General features: G+C 39.8%; 1 protein-coding gene and 1 pseudogene across 6 annotated transcripts in view; one reads left to right on the forward strand and one right to left on the reverse strand.

Annotated features, from left to right (window-relative positions):
- Nucleotides 1–809, reverse strand: LOC109567372 (small ribosomal subunit protein uS5 pseudogene; annotated as a pseudogene).
- Nucleotides 1–18,070, forward strand: part of CBFA2T2 (CBFA2/RUNX1 partner transcriptional co-repressor 2) — a 144,007-nt gene that overhangs the window by 17,736 nt on the left and 108,201 nt on the right. For 5 of the 6 annotated variants that reach the window (XR_011570193.1, XM_070801518.1, XM_070801515.1 and 2 more), the window contains exon 1: nt 230–18,070. This exon is cut by the window's right edge and continues 22,127 nt beyond it. The exons of the other annotated variant lie outside the window; for it this stretch is intronic. The gene's annotated coding sequence lies outside the window, so the exon portion shown is untranslated. Of the gene's footprint in view, nt 1–229 lie in introns of those variants that run through there. 6 annotated transcript variants of the gene reach the window in all.

The following is an 18,070-nucleotide window of genomic DNA, read 5'->3' on the forward strand; positions in this document are numbered from 1 at the left end:
TTATGTGGTAGCTACAGCTGGAGCCTGGGTCCTCTGCACAGAGACTCTTTACAAGATGGGCAGTGAATTCTGATACAGAGACTTAGTGAATACTGTCTCTTTCTGGAGATCAGGGATGAGGTAACTGTGAGTCTTGGAAATGGTGTCAAAAATGGCCTTGGTGAAGTTGCCCAAGGTGGCAGTGCAGCCGCTGGCAGAGGAGGAGTCATCAATGCCAGCCATCATCAGGAGCTTGGGCACAGGGGCTGAGACAGTACCAGTGCCCCTGGGGGCAGGGATGAGGTGCACCAGCAGAGAGCCACAGCGGCCAGTCACCCTGCAAGGGACCATGTGGGGCTCCAATCTTTTTCCCCCAGTAGCCGTCTCATCACACAGGGATGATGGAGAGCTTGGCCAGGATGATGGCTACCTCCATAGAGTACTTGATGCCCAAACTGACATGCCCTTGAGTAACTCCCGACGGTGACAGATGCCTTGAACCTGGTCTGCTGGTCAGTACAGGTCTGCTTAATTAAGGGATGCTCCCAGGAAAAAGTGAGCGATCTCAGATTCCTTGATAGCAGAGAGAAGAAATAGATCTCCTCCAGGGACTTGATCTTCATTTCTTTGACCAGGCAGCCCAGCTTGGTAATGGGGAGCCACTTGTCCTCTCGGCCTTGCCTCTGCGAGGTCCACGTTCTCTGCCTTGGCCTCAACCCTGGCCCCAGATGCCACTGCCAAAGCCTCCGCAGAAGCTACCATGGCCTCCCATTCCAGGGCCCCCGGGGGCCTCCTCCGGGCCCTCCCACAGCACCAGCGTCATCTGCCATTTGGTGTTTTTACAGAGAAGTGCCATCTTTTCTAATTAAGGCTGTTATTTCCATTTTGAAGCAATTGAAATTTCCCAGTTTTTTAAAGCACATGTTGGTTGTGGCAGTGAAAGCTGTAAATGCAGTAATCAAAGCTTTTTTGATTGTAGCACATTTTCAGATTTGGAACTAAGTCTAACAGGGTTATATGGATGGTTGATAAAGATTATAAACTTAGAAGGATCTATTAAGACTTCTTTCAGAAATAAGAAATTGGGATCCCATTAGGGCTTAATTGGTTTCACTTCAGTTTTTACTTGGAGGCTGCTGAAGAGTTAATTTATTGTGCAAGGGTTTGGCCGTGTGTGGAGCACAGATTTATTTTAAGGAAAGGATCTCTTTGTATGTTTATGCATTTGTGAGATCAGTCCTGTTTACATATGAACCCGCTTCTCAATTATAGGGAAAACAGGCAGACAGTTGATGCCAATTAAATATTAGAACATGACACTGATTTTGGTTCCACACATTAAGGGGGAAAACAGGGCTAAAGGTTTTACTAAACTTACCCTGAATGCTGACATTCGAAAATAGAAACCATTGGGGAAAGGTCTGTCAGTAACAGATGAGTAAATTTTTCTCATTTGAATAGGTCCTTGTATCTAGTTAGATATTAACAGTATTGTGTAGTGAGAAAGGATCTTTAGGTTGATTTTCTTAACACTTAGGGGCTTCCCTGGAAGCTTCACGTTCTAGGAATTCTGGTTCTAGGTGAGTGATCACACCACTGTGATTATCTAGGTCGTGAAGATCTTTTTTGTATAGTTCTTCTGTGTATTCTTGCCACCTCTTCTTAATATCTTCTGCTTCTGTTAGGGCCGTACCATTTCTGTCCTTTATTGAGCCCATCTTTGCGTGAAATGTTCCATTGGTATCTCTCATTTTCTTGAAGAGATCTCTAGTCTTTCCCATTCTATTGTTTTCCTCTTATTCTTTGCGCTGATTGCTGATTAATTGATTAATATATTCAGGTGGTGATTAACTAAGTATTAACTAAGTGTGTTAGCTAGAGAGAAGAGGGTGGTGGGGAGTGCAGTTAGATGCAATGGTTAGGAAAGACTTCTGTGATCAAATGCTATTTGAGCAAAGACCTGGAGAAAATAGGCTGCTGCTGCTGCTGCTAAGTCACTTCAGTCGTGTCCAACTCTCTGGCAGCCCACCAGGCTCCCCCGTCCCTGGGATTCTCCAGGCAAGAACACTGGAGCGGGTTGCCATTTCCTCCTCCAATATGAAAGTGAAAATAGGCTAGCTATGTGGATATCTGGAAGAGGAGCAGTCAGCAAAGGGAAGCAAGTGTCTAAAGCTCTGAGGAGGGGTATGCTCGATAAGTTCATGAAGCAGCAAGGAGGCTGGTTTGCCCAACAAACTGGAAACACTGTAGGGGCCATAGAGGTAGAATGTCAGAAGGTAAAGCGGAATCAGAGCGTGTGGGGTCTGAAGAGTCAGGGAAGGATTTTGGATTTTCTAAATGAGGTAGGAGACTGTTGGAGGGTTTTGAGTAGGGGGAGACTTGATCTCCTTTATCTATCTTTTAAAGAGTTCACTCTGCTCTTGGAGAAAATACTAATGGCAATGGTGGAAGCAGGAATGTAAATTCAAACTATTGTAAATATAAGAACAAGAAAAATTATTGCTATGGGCCAAGAGAGAGAAGTTGATTTGGATCAGAATATTTATTAATGGGGGAGGTAAGGAGAAATCGTTGAATTCAGGATATTTTGAAGGTGCAGCTGATAGAATTTGCCCCAGTGGCTTGGCTAGAATTTGCCTCAGTGGGTGATTGTGTGTCAAGGATGACTCCAAGATTATTGACTTAAACTGCATCTTTACTGATTTGAGAAAAACGAGTGTTGAGAAAGACTGGGGAGATGGTTGAAGCCCCAGGTAAGTTTAGGCTGGGATGGGGAACCAAGAATTTGAAATGGGACATTTTGTATATGGAGAAGGCAACGGCACCCCACTCCACTACTCTTGCCTGGAAAATCCCACGGACGGAGGAGCCTGGAAGGCTGCAGTCCATGGGATCTCGAAGATTTGGATACGACTGAGTGACTTCACTTTCACTTTTCACTTTCATGCTTTGGAGAAGGAAATGGCAACCCACTCCAGTGTTCTTGCCTGGAGAATCCCAGGGACAGGGGAGCCTGGTGGGCTGCCGTCTATGGGGTCGCACAGAGTCGGACACAACTGAAGCGACTGAGCAGCAGCAGCAGCATTTTGTATATGAGGTATCTGTTAAATATCCAACTGGAGATGTTGAGTAGACAGCAGGCTATGTGAATAAGATGATGGGGAATTCCCTGGCAGTCTAGTGGATAGGACTCTGTGCTTTTACTGCCGGGGCAGGTTCATTCCCTGGTTGAAGAACTAAGATCCTGCAAGCCACACAGCTCAGTTTAAAAAAATGGTGAATGAAAATAGAGACTGGACCTAACAAGACCTTTGCAGTGAACAGATGAATTCTCTTTATCATATGAATGTTTGTAAAGCAAATTATTTGGAATTTAGATTATGCAGACTTTTCTGGTGTTTTTGTGAGAGCTGTTTGACAATGAAGTAATATATTAGGAATTTATTGAGAAAGTTCCTGGGTTGTTCTTTGCAAAATCTGTGGCCGAAATTTATTAGACTTTGTATATATTTAATTGGCAATTCCCAGGTGGCGTCAGTGGGAAAGAATCCACCTGCCATTGCAGGAGATGCAAGAGATATGGGTTTGATCCCTAGGTCTGGAAGATCATCTGGAGGAGGAAATGGCAACCCATTCCAGTTTTCTTGCCTGGAAAATTCCATGGACAGAGGAGCCTGACGGGCTACAATTCGTAGGATCACAAAGAATTGGACACATTTGAGCACGGACTCATTGTAGATTTAATCTACTCTACCATAGTTTATATTGTCGGTTATTCCATGTAAAATGATCATAGTGACCTTAGAAGATCTGTATGATTATTAAGTATATTGTGAATTATTTGAAGGAAGAAAGCTTTAACCATAAACATAAAGCTTTATGTTTTATCACATATTTGTAATTTGTACCTACATTGAAAAATAGTGGTTTACATGAGGATTTCATATAGATTATTTTATTCAATGCTCACAACAGGCTGATTTGTACTGTTGCCATATCCCACTTTATAGTTGAGAAAACAGAGGCTGCATGGATAATGAACTGACACTCAGGGCATGTCTCTCTGTTTAGGTAGTCGAGACAGGACCTGAACTCCTCAGAATTATATAGACTAACTCTGTTAGCTACCATGTTCCATTTCTCTGCTATGCTGAATCTGTGATAATTTATTATAATAAACTATAATTTATTATAATAAATTTTAATTTGTTATAATTATATAATTTTTGAAAGATAGTTTACAAAAGTAACTTGACAGTCTCATAAAAAATTTATAGCAAATTGTAGTCAAAAGTAAAAATACCATTTCACCTCATCACTGAAAGTTTGTATTTCCAGACTTTTTGGAATACCTTTACAGACATCTGTAAAACATATGAATGTATAATTTATTTTATAAATGGAATCATAATATTTTGTGGAGTCTTTCTAATTTCCAGTCAGATGAGCAGTCCACAAAACCATTCTGTCAGACCTTTGCTTTAAACAAGAGCAAAGACATTTATCTCTTCTGCTATCTTAAGTACCTTGGAACATATTTTTATGAATGACTGCAGCTTTCAGTATTGATTTGTTCAGTGTTAGTAGTGAGATGTCTTCAAAGTGATCATACCTTTCATCTCAGAGAACTTTCCAAATGCTCTGTGAAAAAGGCAAATATATGACCAATTGCTTCTTGAGGTTGCCAAGAACCGTTCAAATCCTTTTCCCTTTCTCAGAAAGTGCAGGCTGGTCCACTTCGGAGCAGCTGGCTCTTGCAGATGCGCCTGTTACCTGTAGTTGTAGGAGATGATGTCTCTCCATGTGTCTGGTAGTAGAAAAAGAAATTAATGAACTTGTAACTAAAATAGAACAGTGCCAGAAGTGAAAATAGGTCCTTTCTGCTATTGATGACGTAGAGAAGGAAAGCTTCAGGTGGATCAAACTCTCCAGGCCAGTCACAGGAATCTTGCCATTTTTAGCTCATTAATGCCATAAAGGTATTTTGGTGATTATTTTCACCAATGTAAACTAATACATGTGACAGATCATGCATTTTGCTTTTTATTTATTTATTGTTTTTTTAACTGAAATACAGTTGATTTACAATGTTGTGTTAGTTTCTTATGTAAAGTGATTCAGCTATACATATATTCTTTTTCATTATAGTTTTTTACGAGATAATGAATGTAGCCTTCTCTGCTGACAGTAGGATCTTGTTGTTTGTCTGTTTTATGTATAGTAGTTTGTATCTGCTGACCCCAGACTCCCGATTTATCCTACTGCCACCTTTAAGGCTTCCCAGGTGGAGCTAATGATAAAGAACCCAACTGCCAGTGCAGGAGACATAAGAGACGGGGGTTTGATCCCTGGGTTGGGAAGATCCCCTGGAGGGAGGGCATAGCAACCCACTCCAGTATTCCTGCCTGGAGAATCCCATGGATAGAGGAGCCTGGCAGGCTACAGTCCATAGGGCTGCAAAGAATTGGACACGACTGAAACTGTTGTAGGAAAGGGGACCCCTTCCAGGGCCTGAAACTGGGCTCTTGTCTAACACTCAGAAATGAATTGTCCGAGAAGACGCGTGTGCTGACAAAGCAAGAGATTTTATTGGGAAAGGGTGCCCGGGTGGAGAGCAGGAGGGTAAGGGAACCCAGGAGAACTGCTCTGTCACATGGCTTGCAGTCTTGGTTTTATGGTGATGGGATTAGTTTCTGAGTTGTCCTTAGGCAATCATTCTGACTCAGAGTCCTTCCTGGTGGTGCACGCCTTGTTCAGCCAAGGTAGATGCCAGAGAAGGATTCTGGGAGGTGGTTGGACAGGTGGTGTCTCTTTTTGACCTTTCCCAAACTCTTCTGGTTGATGGAGGCTTATTAGTTCCCTGTTCCTTACCAGGACCTCCTGTCGTAAAACAACTCATGCAAATGGTTACTATAGTGCCTGGCCAGGGTGGGCGGTTTCAGTCACCATACTTCCCCTAACAAAACAACTTAGCACTCACACATGAGATCTGAGTCAATTTCCTAGTTTGTAAAAGAGGATATATATCTAACTTCAAAGGGAAGGACTAAAGGCAAAAGGTGGATATGATGCTTGTCACGGTTCACTTCAGTTCAACTCAGTCTCTCAGTTGTGTCTGACTCTTTGCGAGCCCATGGACTGCAGCACGCCAGGCCTCCCTGTCCATCACCAACTCCTGGAGTTTACTCAGACTCATGTCCATTGAGTCAGTGATGCCATCCAACCATCTCATCCTCTCTTGTCCCCTTCTCCTGCCTTCCATCTTTCCTAGTATCAGGGTCTTTTCGGACGAGTCAGTTCTTCGCTTCAGGTGGTCAAAGTATTGGAGTTTCAGCTTCAGCATCAGCCCTTCCAATGAATCATGGTATCTGCCCCAAAATTAACATTTCAAATAACTAGTAAATATAGGCTTACTAAAATAATGATTAAGGAGGAAAAAATAACTACGTGCCACGTACGCTTTCGTGTGCATCCCAGGCATCTGGGAAGCTTGTTAAATACAGCTTCTGGGACTTCACCTTCCAGAAATTTAAATTCCAGAATTTAGGATCAGGTCAAGAATCTGCGTTTTTTCATCAAACTTCCTAAGTTCTTTTAGGTGGTCTAAAGACTACTTTCAGAAATACTGATTTAGAGTATCTAAACCTGATAAAGACCATCCAAATCTAAATGGAGAAAGCATTAGGGGGAGGAAAAATTATTTTGATATAGGACATTGAAGTAGAGTTAAAGTGAAAGTTGCTCAGCTGTGTCCGACTCTTTGCAACCCCATGGACAGTCCGGTTACAGTCCGTGGGATCACAGAGCTGGACATGACTGACTGGCTGAGCACATCCACACCTAATTTAAAGTCCCACGGGGAGAATAAAAAAATCTCAATTGTAAAGTTTCTTAAGTGTAAAACCAGGAAGAAACTCTCATTTTTCACATGTTTATTTGGCGTTATTTCTTAATTGAGTACATTTACTAGTATTGATACTGCCATTCTTAATATAATGCACTGACTGCTGGGAGATAATGAGCTCATTTTACTAGGATTATCTTCCTTTAAATGCTCTGAATTAAGTAGTTTGTGAAGTGGTTAATGATAACCAAATTTGTAATCTAGGATTTCACACTTTATAACAATTCTTTAGCATTATTACTCTAACTTCTTTGACATTGTTGTATTTGTGTTTTGGATATGAAAAATATATTTTAACATCTTATAGTTAAGATGACGTTGGTCTTTACTTTTGGCAATAAGATGAAAATGCTGCCCTGGGCTTGCCTGATTGGTGACTAGGGTCCTAGCACGCTGCATGTAATGGGTGTGCAGAACCAGGTGTTTCACTCTAAGTGCAGCTGTGCCGTCTGTGGGAGCAGGTGGACAGAGTCTGTGTCATCAGGAAAACACAGCTGGTGAGACTTATGACTGCTTTTCCTCAGCTGTAGCTCTCTCCAGTCACCTACACTTAAGCACAGCTTTTACCTGTGCACAGATGTTGCCTTTGGTCAGGAAAACAGCAACAACCCAAGTGAACAAAAAAGTGTACATTTGGCTGCTTGTATATTTTGGGGATTGGCACTGAGAAGGATAATTTAAGGTTTTATTTTTTTACTTTTTATTTTTGTTTTTACTTACTTGAGAGTATTTCCGGTTTATCATATTAACTTCTCTGAGAGTTCCTTGTAAGGATAGTTAAATATAGTAATGTCTATATATAGTTTATGCAGGCTCCTTTCTCTGGAGAACTGGGAAGTAAGCAAAATAAAGCAAAATGTCATAGATCTCAAACACTAAATATTGGAAGGGAAATAAAAAGCTCTAGAGTCATAGATTCTTAGAATAGACTTACAAGGAATTATTTCTGTTTCACATGTAACAAAACTATGACTAAGAGAAAATAATTCCTCAGTACCAGAGCCTGATTCCTTAGAGAACTGGATTAAAATTCAAAGTAACTTGTAATTCTGAAAAAGTGGATCAAATCCAGTGGTATTTTACAAAGAGATAGCAAAGTGAATGAGCCAACTGAATATAGGGAGCAACTAGTTATGTACATAATTTCAGTTCATCTGAGACTGCAGTCTAAAAATGAGCTTATATTGGTGTTGTTTCGGAAAGAATCATCCCACTGGGTTGCATGAAGGGAGCCAGGACTTTGCTCCTTCCTACCTAAGGTTTAACTTAATATTTATGTACCTCAGTTTAAGAGATCTATGTGAACAGCATTTGAGAGATTCAAAGAAGATCCCTAAATGTGATTAAGAAAAAGAAACTCCGATTGATGAAGAGCATGCATGGTGGATTGATAGGCCTTTTGCAGAAGCTGGCTGGCTGTATGCCTCTTCACTTCAGACAAGATGGTCAGGCAACATCAACTTTACCTTAGCCATGAGAAAAGTAAATACACGTTGTCTGTGCTGAGGCTAGCAGCATCATTGTCACCTGGGAGCTTTTTAAAAATGTAGAATCTCAGGCTGTGTCACACATCTAGTGAATTTGCACTTAATAAGATTTCCCCAAGTAATTCGTATGTACTTAAATATTTGAGATGTACTGGGTTAGTTCAGTTCAGTTCAGTCGCTCAGTCGTGTCCGACTCTTTGCGACCCCATAAATCGCAGCACGCCAGGCCTCCCTGTCCATCACCAACTCCTGGAGTTCACTCAGACTCACGTCCATCGAGTCAGTGATGCCATCCAGCCATCTCATCCTCTGTCGTCCCCTTCTCCTCCTGCCCCCAATCCCTCCCAGCATCAGAGTCTTTTCCAATGAGTCAGCTCTTCGCATGAGGTGGCCAAAGTACTGGAGTTTCAGCTTTAGCATCATTCCTTCCAAAGAACAGCCAGGACTGATCTCCTTTAGAATGGACTGTTTGGATCTCCTTGCAGTCCAAGGGACTCTCAAGAGTCTTCTCCAACACCACAGTTCAAAAGCATCAATTCTTCGGTGCTCAGCCTTCTTCACAGTCCAACTCTCACATCCATACATGACCACAGGAAAACCCATAGTGGAGTCTAGGTAGACAAGGTGACTTTTAGATGACTTTTTTAAAATGTTCCTTCTTTTCTCCTTTTCATAATACTGTGACTTCCTGGAATTCAGAATCAGGGTTTGAACAGAGAAGTGAGTTACTCTGTTGCTTATGTTAACCATCTACATGGATTGGCTTTGGAATATCTAAGGGGTTTTCAGACTGAGTTCTTGAGTAATCGGTAACATTTCTCTCCCTTTGTTGTTGTTTCTTCTGGAACTTGTTTTAGATGGATGTGCTACAAACATGCAAATGTTCTCATTTTCAAATAAAACACTTTTGTTGCAAACTCATTTTTAGGTTTTTTCCCTCTCATCCATAGGCAATGGCCAAAAAAGAGAACAAACAAAAATACCCCAAGGCTCTATCTTAATAGGAAAGAAGTGTGTGCTTAGAGAAGGGCCAGTTTTAGGCTTGCTTTGCCAGAAGTGAACTGGTTAAGTTATACCCAAGTAATTGTATGATAAGGCACAATTTTTCTTTTGGTATTAATTTGAGAAGCAGGTCATAAGCATATTGCTATGCATAAGTCAGAAAATAATACAGGGAATAGTGTTTTTTCATTAACAGCTTTATAATAGATGTAATTCACATACTATACTCTTTTAAAGTGTACAGTGTAATGAATTTTAGTATGTATACAAGGTTGTGCAGCTGTTGCCATTGAATACCGGGACATTTTCATAATCCCCAGAAGAAACTCCATACCCATTAACAATCACTCTGCATTTTCCCCCTTTCCCATCCCTTAATCTGTTTTCTGTCACTGGATTTGCCTGTGTGAACATTGCATATAAAGTGTTAGAAACATTCTTTGGCTTGTATTATAACTCTTTTCTGAATTACTTGTCAATATTTAGGATGGGGAAAACTACAGTATTTTGTGACTGTCAGTTTTTTGTGACTGACTGCTTTCACTTAGCATGATGTTTTTTGTTTTTCCATGTTGTAGTGCATGTTAGCACTTCATTCCTTTTTATGACTGAATAATATTGTATGATACGCAGTCAGTCCTCATCAATCACAGATTCTGTATGTGTGAAACTGTATACCTGATAAAATGTTTGTATCCAAAAATCAATATGAGGTGGTCATTTTGGGACATGAACAGTGAAAAATTTTGAGTTGACCAGCACTCACATTCCCAGTTGAACTTGAACATGCATGATAACACTCTGCCTTCTTTCTTGCTTTAGTTCTCATACTGCAAACAAGTTGGGTTTTTTTTTGTTTTTTTTTACCCAAACAAGTTCTTTTTGTGGTCTATTTAGTGCCACATTTTTCACATTTTTCTGCTGTTGGTAATTTTTCTGTTTAAAATGGCCCCCAAGTGCTGTCTGGTGTTCCTAAGGAAGACTGTGATATGCCTTAAGGGAAATATATGTATGTTAAATAAGCTTTGTTCAGGCATGAGTTATATTGCTGTTGGGAATGAATTCAGTGTTAGTGAATCAACAATATATTAAATCAGATGGCTTTAAACAGAAACACATAAAACAAGGCTATATATTGATCCATTGATGGAAGTGTTTTGACCAGAGACTCGAAGGAACCTAACCCTGTGTTTATTTCCCCTGGGAGCAGTGGTTTGGTATTTGGTAATTCAATGTTTGCAGTAGCTTTACAGAACACAACTACTGTGAAAATGAGTATATGCTGTGTCTCATTTTTACTTAAATCTTTATCAGTTGATGGAATTTGGCTTGTTTCAACTTTCTGGCTAATAAGAATTGAGTTGTTATAAACATTTGTATATGAGTTTTTATATGGACACACATTCTCTGTTCTTTTGGGTATATACCTAGGAGTGAAATTACTGGGTTATATGGTAATTCTGTGTTTAACTTTTTGAGGAACTGCCAGGTCCCTTTGGAAGAGTAGCCAACTATTTTACATTCCCTTTAGCAGTATATTTGGATTCCAGTTTCTCCACATCCTCCCCAATGCTTGTTATTATCTGTCTTTTTCTTTATTATAGGCATCTAATGGGTTGGAAGTGGTGTCACATTGTCATTTTAACTTGCATTTCCCTAATGGCTAACAGTGTTGAGCATCCTTTCATGTGTTTATTCATACATCTTCTTTGAAGAAATTTCTAGTCTTTGCCCCAAAGATAGCTTTTTTGGAGGAGGGGGAATATCCAGGATTCTTGCTTGGAGAATTCCATGGACAGAGAAGCCTGGCAGGCTACAGTTCATGGGGTCATAAAGAGTTGGACAGGACTGAGTGACTAACACACACACAAAATATATATATATATTTGGTTATGCCGACACATCTTGCAGGATCTCAGTTCCCCAACGAGGGATCAGACCCAGGTCATGGCAGTGACAGTGCCAATCGTAACCACTGGGCCACGTGGGACTCCTAAAGATAACTTTTTAATGAAATCAAAACATCTATTTGATGAATAAATTTATGTCAAAACTGAAAATTTTAAATTGTCAACAACCCAAATTCAGAGTTATAAATTAGCTTTTTGCAAGATATTGATAGATTATTGATTAAAAATTTCTAATTGATTGTAATATAGGAAGTATACCTCTTAAAGCCGTATTTCCATGTGAAAGAGGACTGTGTTTTCAGTATGGTTTTGAGAGGAATTTAGCCCAGTCTGCTTCTTTGTGGTTGGAAGACTTAGAAAGTTCTCCATTTTGCTTTTCTAGCTTGCATTGCAATATTTAGGGTCAGAGTTGGGCCACAGAGCCACATACTCAAGGGAGTACAGATGTGTATTTGAATGGTACACAACTCCACACTTGAATAAGGCAGATTTCCACACTTGCCATATCTGAGTGTGTAATCACCCCAGCGTTTCCTAATTTTGTAAGATCAGTTGGTAGTAAGCTGCTTTCTTGTTCAGGTCTTCAGCTGTGTTATTATTACAAGACTTATGGGACCTTGTTGAGCCACTACCTCTTTGTATGTATATTTGGTAAAGTTTGCTAAATCCAGGAGCCTTTTGAAATTATTCTCCTTTATCTCCTACCTACAGTTATTATAGATCATTTACTTTGTGTGTTTTATAATTGTGTGTTTACTGGTTATTTAAATTTTATTTCTGAGTTTGGGATATTTGTGAGTTGTCCAGATTTTAAAAAGCAAACAAAATATATGTAGCATAGTTTTCATGAAAAGCAGAGAGCTAGGAGTTCTTCAGAAGACAAGCTTTTCAGGTCTTAAGAAACTTGATGCCTTGTGAGAGGTGTATGGCCTGTACACTTAAGTAAATAAGTGCGGTTCAGATGAGGACACATGAATGGAATAAAAGAGATAATCAGTAAAAGCTGCATGTGGAAGATGTCATCTGAATCAGATCTTGAAGGATAGCTTTCAAAGAGCAGATCATGAGTGGAATCCAGGCTTTTGGATTGGCTTGATTTGTTCAGTTGGCTGCTTTTCCTTCTGCTTTGAATCAGAGGATTCCCAGATGAGGCCTTTATCAACCTTTGATGCAAGTATTAAGTTTTATTTTTGCCCCCAATACTTGTGTGTAGAATTAAGACTTTATGACTTATAAGTTGCTTCTTAAGTGGTTCTTACACCTTTTTGCCAGTATTTTGTATATAACTAAGTTCAGTCTTCCTGAACATGTCCACTCTTGAGGAATTTGCTCAAGAACCAAACTTAATTAGCCCGTATTCAATACCAAGGTATTATCCATATCTAGGCTCATGGTGCCACCAGTTGACTGGTGTGAGGAAATGTTTTAATCTTGCTCCCCACCCCCACCCCTGCCCCCTCCACCGCTAACTTGCACTGCCCATGGCCTAGTTATTTTCAGATTATAACATTTCTCTCATATTCATGCTCTTTTTAGTAATCTTCCATTCCTCTGGAAACTCTAGTTTTATTACTGTAGGACATCTTCCCATCTCCCCTGTTTACTTTGTTCTCGTTGCGAGTTAAAAAAAAGTAAAAGAAAAAAACTAGGCATAAGATTACTGCCACTATCTTTGTATCAAGAAAGAAGAAAGCAGTCATATTAAGGGAGAATGTTAGCAAAGGCTCAGAGGTAGGAAAGCACAAGATATGTGCTTTCTGTACAGAATGACAGAAGCTCTAATTTAGGCCAACATGTATCTCATATACTACCTAGACATATTGTTATTGTATAGCCTCCTGATCTTGTGTCTGGGGATTTCGAAAATGCATTTTCGTTGGATTATTGCCCCACTAGGAAAAAATTTCAGTCTGTTGCAGTTCCACATTTGAACTGCTTCATTCTGGATTCCTCATCCTTGGACCTTTCTAATAATTTCTGTGGTCACACTGGATCTGATCTGTTCCTGTGCTAAGTGAAAGCACACAAGCTGTGTAGGCATAAATGAGAGGCATATGGGAGTGGTGTAAGAGGAACTCTAGGAGTCTTCATATGCCTGGGTGGGCAGGCTAAACTAATAGCTCCCAGCAGTTCTTCTGAATCAGACATTGTGGAGCCAAGAGTCTAGCATTTGGAATTCCACTGCCTGTGCAAAGGGTCTGTCTTTTATCTTCCAAACCAACATTTGTTAAATGGCTAATGACCCAGTGGACCTGTTGACAACAGAGGAAGGAGGCTGGCAAAGATCATATTTAAAGGAAAAAAGAAAGTTCAAAGGTACGAAAGTAAGAGCAAAAAGGATTTGATCCTATCTTCACCTACTCTTTATTATTATTTTTTAACAATGTATTGTGCAGAATTTTGAACATACATAGAGTAGATAGAATAGTGTAATGAACCTCCATGTACCTTACCCCTCAGCCCCAGTAAGCTGCAATTACCACACTTAATGAGCGGAAACCAGAAAGAACTCTGCTGAGTCTTGGGTTTGGTTTTCAGGCCTCTTTAGGTCTTGTCACCTTTAGCCTTAAGCCATCAAACTCCTCTTTTCTCTGTTTTAGCACCTACTCTGTATAGAACACTGAGGAGTAGGGCAGTACTTAATCTCTAATAGCTCAAGGAACTAAGTACTGCTGTTTAAGTATAGTTATGAGGGCAGAATAGTGTGATTAATTCTGTCAAGGGAGGACACTGTGGAGAGGGCTTAGAAAGGCTTTATTGAGAAAGTGGCATTTTGAATTTACTGTAGAAGGTTGAGGCATGGGAGTATGGACTGGATTCCTGATCCCAGATAGCAGTGTAAGCAGTCTATTAGTTCTTTTCACTGGACTGTTCAGAACATGACATTTTTGTTTTATTTCTAACACAAGATATATTTTAGATGAGCTTTTCCTCCTGCTTTAAGCAATTTAGAAATATAAGTCAGTTTCAGATATTTTTTTGATAAACTGTCTGTCTTCTTGAATGCATATTAAGATAAATTATTTAAGGTATGTTAGATTCTTTTGAGAAATACCATTCAAGCAAGCTGAGCCAAGTTGATTGTCTGGACAGGACTTGTGAGAGGATGTGGGCTTTGTCGGGATCTCTTGTTTCAGTTGTATTTATCAGTGAAATAAGCCAGGAGAGCAGTCTGACTTTTGCATTTTGGAAAGCTGACAGGCCAAGGGGAGTGCACCGTAAACAGCGTGTTATAGATGAATGAGGTATGGAGCTAGCCCAGCACCTTCTGCCTTGTGCTCTGTCCTCTGTTGTTTCTCAAGGAATGACTCCTCTTTGTGTTTCATATCCATGTTACTCTCTGCTTGCAGAAGATGTTTGGCTTGTTTCACTGTCTTCTCATATCCAGCTGTTTCTAACTGCATGGAATCCTCAGGGATCTACTCACTCCCTCCTGAACAAACAGTGCTTCTTCCTGACTCTTTTTAAAACTTTTTATTGCTTTTTTCCTTCAGTTCAGTTCAGTCGCTCAGTTGTGTCCGACTCTTTGCGACCCCGTGGACTTTTTTTCTTACATATACCTTGTTTTGTTCTTTTACTTTTTAAGAAGTGGAGGTATAATGAACATACAGTCACCAAACATGTTTAAAGTGTACTGTTTGAGTTTTCTTATAGTTACACGTGTGAAACCATCACCACAATCAAGATAGTGAACATATCAGTCACTGTCAAAACTTTTCTTGTGCCTCTTTGTTGAACAGTAGCTCCTCCTCTAGGCAAATCTGCTTATAGATTAGTTTGCATTTTCTAAAATTTTACATATATTTATACTTTATATAATGAAATAATACTGCGTATCTTCTCTCTCTCCCTCCTTTTCCTTTCTTTCTTCCTTGTCTGGCTTCATTCATTCAGCATAACTATCTTAATATATTGTTTTATGTATCCGTAGTTTATTTCTTTTTATTGTTTTAGTATTCACTTGTATGGATATATCATTTGTTTGTTTATTCACCTCTTAATAGATGCTTGAATTGTTCCCAGTTTTTGGCTATTGTAAGTAAGTAAGGCTACCTTTGTAAATACATAGGAATGGCATGGCTGGATCGTGTGATAGTTGTCTAACTATTCAAGAAATGGCCCAAACTGTTTTTTCAAAATTTTTTCATGTACATTTACCATCCATATTTTTTCCATGGTGAAATGTCTATTTAAATCTTTTACCCATTTTAACAAATTGAGTTGTTTATTTTCTTATTGAGTTTTGAGTTATTTATGCTGGGTGAAAGTCCTTTATCAGATATATGGTTTGCAGATACTTTCTCCCAGTCCGTAGCTTGTCTTTTTGTTCTCTTGGTAGTGGTATTTAGTTGCTAAGTAGTGTTCAACTCTTTACAACCCCATAGACTATAACCCTCCAGGCTTCTCTGTCCATGGGATTTCCCAGGGAAGATGACTGGAGTGGGTTGCCATTCCCTTCCCCAAATTCCTGTGGATCTTCCTGACCCAGGGATTGAACCCAAGTCTGTGCATTGGCACACAGATTCTTTACCACTGAGGCATCAGGGAAGCCTTAGTGATTTTTTTTTTTTGGAAGAGTAGAAGCTTAGAAATTATTTGAAGTGCAGTTTGTCAATTTTTTCTTTTATGGACTGGGCAATACTTTTGTTGTCATATTTAAGAAATATTTGCCTAACTCAAGATTGCAAAGATTTTCTTTTATGCTTTCTCCTAGCAGTTGTGTAGTTTTGGTTTTCCATCTGGGTCTGTTAATCCTTTTTTAGCTCATTTTTCATATGGTGTGAGGTATACATCAAAGGTCAGTTTTTTGCAGTGAATGTGTAGTTTCAGTGGCAGTTTTGTGAAAAGGCTGAACTTGCTGTGCTGGATTGCCCTTACTCTTCTGTCAAAAATTGTTGTCCAGGGACTTCCCTGGTGGTCCAGTAGCTAAGACTCCGTGCTCCCAGTGATCAGCTGTCCATGTATGTGTGGGTCTATTTCTGGACTCTCTTTATTTATGGCTGCCCTGAGTCTTTGTTGCTGTGCATGGGCTTCTTCTAGTTACAGAGTGCAGGGGCTTCTCCTTGTGGTGGCTTCTCTTGTTGCAGAGCACAAGGCAGTAGGGCATGTGGGCTTCCGTAGTTGCAGCTCTCGGGCTCTAGAGCGCTGGTTCAGTAGTTGTGGTCCAGGGGTTTAGTTGCTCTGCAGCATGTGGAATCTTCCTGGACCAGGGATGGAACCCATGTCCCCCTGCCGTGTGGGCAAATTCTTAACCACTGGATCCACCAAGGAAGTCCTCTGTTCTGTTCTACTGATATGCTTGTCTTTATGCCTCTTCCATGGGATTTGATTTACCATAATTTAAAATCAAGTAGTGTTAGTCCTCCAACTGTATTTTTCTTTTTCAAAATTGTTTTGGCTGTTCTAGGTCCTTTGCATTTCCAAATAAATTTCAGGATCAATGTCAGTTTCCACACACACACACAAAAAAAAGCATGCTGCGATTTTGCTTGGGATTACATTGAATTTTTGGGTGGGGAGGGAGGAGAATTGACATCTTAACAATATTGAATCTTCTCATCTGTGAACATAGTATTTAGGTTCTTTTATTTAGGTCTTTGTTAATTTTTCTTAGCAATGTTTTCAAATTTCAAAGTATAGGTCTTACACATCTTTGTCATTTATTGAGTATTTTACAATTTTTGAGACCATTTTTTAAATTTCCGCTTTTGATTGCTCATTGCTACTATGCACAAATTTTTGTATATTGATTTTTGTATATTGATCTTGCATCCTACAACTTTAATAAATAAATTCACTTACTATAATAGCATTTTTGTAGATTTCATTGGCTTGTCTATACCATCTGCAGCTAAAGAGTTTTGTTCTTAAGTATCATTTGATTGATGACTTGCTTGATTGTCGTATTCTGTACTGTTGTTAATGTTGTTCTCCCATCTCAGGGTACCCCTATAGGTTTTCAGGTCCTCTGAATCCTTCCTCATTTTTCAGGGTCAATTAAGTTTGCTTTAGTTACTCATTTCCCTCTGGTCTTTACATCCCTGTTAAGTTGACTTCTTCCTGAACTTAAGGACTGGGACTCTTTTTGAGCATCTTTGTATTCCTCAAAATGCCTTGCTCAGATGTATCATAGGTGCTAAAATGATTAGTTGATTATATGGTTAATTCAGCAATACCTGAACCGTGAACTTCCACATGTTCAAGCTGGTTTTAGAAAAGGCAGAGGAACCAGAGACTGAATTGCCAACATCCGCTGGATCATCGAAAAAGCAAGAGAGTTCCAGAAAAACATCTATTTCTGCTTTATTGACTATGCCAAAGCCTTTGACTGTGTGGATCACAATAAACTGTGGAAAATTCTGAAAGAGATGGGAATCCCAGACCACCTGACCTGCCTCTTGAGAAACCTATATGCAGGTCAGGAAGCAACAGTTAGAACTGCACATGGAACAACAGACTGGTTCCAAATAGGAAAAGAAGTACATCAAGGCTGTATATTGTCACCCTGCTTATTTAACTTATATGCAGAGTACATCATGAGAAATGCTGGGCTGGAAGAAGCACAAGCTGGACTCAAGATTGCCGGGAGAAATATCAATAACCTCAGATATGCAGATGACACCACCGTTATGGCAGAAAGTAAAGAGGAACTAAAAAAAAAGCCTCTTGATGAAAGTGAAAGAGGAGAGTGAAAAAGTTGGCTTAAAGTTCAACATTCAGAAAATGAAGATCATGGCATCCGGTCCCATCACTTCATGGGAAATAGATGGGGAAACAGTGGAAACAGT

This window comes from Bos indicus, chromosome 13 (genome assembly GCF_029378745.1).
Source record: "Bos indicus isolate NIAB-ARS_2022 breed Sahiwal x Tharparkar chromosome 13, NIAB-ARS_B.indTharparkar_mat_pri_1.0, whole genome shotgun sequence".
NCBI classification, from domain to species: Eukaryota; Metazoa; Chordata; class Mammalia; order Artiodactyla; family Bovidae; genus Bos; species Bos indicus.